Source organism: Anneissia japonica, unplaced genomic scaffold, assembly GCF_011630105.1.
Source record: "Anneissia japonica isolate Jap-2015-1 unplaced genomic scaffold, ASM1163010v1 scaffold287712_len2945570_cov188, whole genome shotgun sequence".
Classification (NCBI taxonomy): Eukaryota; Metazoa; Echinodermata; class Crinoidea; order Comatulida; family Comatulidae; genus Anneissia; species Anneissia japonica.
In genome coordinates, this window is record NW_022704401.1 from 1,304,968 (window position 1) to 1,306,854 (window position 1,887).

Below are 1,887 nucleotides of genomic sequence, written 5' to 3' on the forward strand. Positions count from 1 at the left end.
AATTAACATGGTAAAGTTGTTTGTTGAGTGAGGGCTGCTCCCATTGAATAGGCCTATGCAATGCCTGCTTTATTTTGAGATGATGAATTGATGGGGCGGAGTCAAGAATACGGAAACAGTCCTCACTACAAGTTTGCATGCATTTGCGTGAATTCTTAAGGTGTTTTGATATGTGAGAGTTCCTATCCATAGCCAAGTGCTCGTGCACGCCTGTTGAGAAGTGTCGGCTAGTTTCTCTGACATAGCTGGCATTACAGTCAGCACACACAAATTTATATACAACACGAGAGCGAAGACCAGCAGGGACAAGATCCTTCACTGAAAACAATTTTTTTATTTTAAATCAAGAAAAAAAATTAAATTCAACATCATTACATAATTGCTTAGAAAGTAAACGAATTTTATGAGAGGCAATCTTAGAAAAGGGGCCGATGTTACATAGCCTATGTAAATACGAGAAAGTAATGGGTCGAAATGGCATCACGTGACTAGCGCTACGAGGATCGGAAACGTTATATTCCCCCCCCCCCCCAGGGAAATATAACTTTGAAAAGTCACCGGTCTCTGACGTCACTGGATTACACCCGCATTTGTGCCCGTAATGAATGCTAGTCGAGCGCACGATCGATCGCTCACGAATTGTGAAGGTGTAAGCCTAGCGCTTCGAAAATGGCGACTTCAAAAAAGTTTAAATCTCTCGACAAGACGAATTGGACAGAATTATTGACGAAAAGTATTTCTCGGTGTACAACATTTGTTGTGAATTCATCCGTTAATGTAGGCCTACTTAGTGAATATTGTAAGGCCAAGGAATCATCAATTACTTGCATTGAAAATTTCACAGCACTGGAGCTCAACGCGTTTCTCTGGTCATACGCTGAGGTAAGGAGAGCAAACGATGAATTGTATGCTAAACGATCAATGATAACGCTACGCTACGGACTACAGAAACATTTAAAAAAAGTGAAGGTAATATGAAGTATTTTGGCTATGTAATATTACAGAAACTGATATTGTGTAAAAGTTAAATAAAATTTCTTGATATTTAAAGTCATGTGTTCAGTTAATTATTTGCATCTATTTTTTTGGATATGTAATATAACAGCTCAACGCGTTTCTCTGGTCATACGCTGAGGTAAGGAGAGCAAACGATGAATTGTATGCTAAACGATCAATGATAACGCTACGCTACGGACTACAGAAACATTTAAAAAAAGTGAAGGTAATATGAGGTATTTTGGCTATGTAATATTACAGAAACTGATATTGTGTAAAAGTTAAATAAAATTTCTTGATATTTAAAGTCATGTGTTCAGTTAATTATTTGCATCTATTTTTTGGTTATGTAATATAACAGATATTGCCTTTTCTATCGGTGTAAATACAACATTTGCAGGGGCGGATCCAGGATTTAAAAGAGGGGGGTTCAAAATGTTTAAAAAAAAAAACAACCCAAAATGAAAGGGGGTCTGGAAAATGTTGATTCCTAGATGTCCGGAAATGAGCTCTCCCGACTTCTGAGGAATCTTTTAATTACCTTTAACTGTGGCGGATACAGGATTTGGCGTAGGGGGTGTAATAAAAATTACCCTTCTATATATGTAGCCCGGAAATGATACTCCAACTGTGGTGGGTCTAGGAAGTAGAAATAGTGGGGAATCAGGGAGGGTTTTGCGCAAATAGAATGGCCACCCACCTCAGTCCCCCAACAACTGTTGGGGCTGAGGTAAAAACAAAAAATATGATTATGGCGCCTCCGGATGGCCGGAAATGGCACTCTCAGATTAAAAGTTGAATACAATTTTGCTTGTTTTCTCGACATAGCCTATCATTTTGTTTCAGAAATGATTAATTCCTAGTCAAGCAAAAGATTGTTTTTATTCGAAA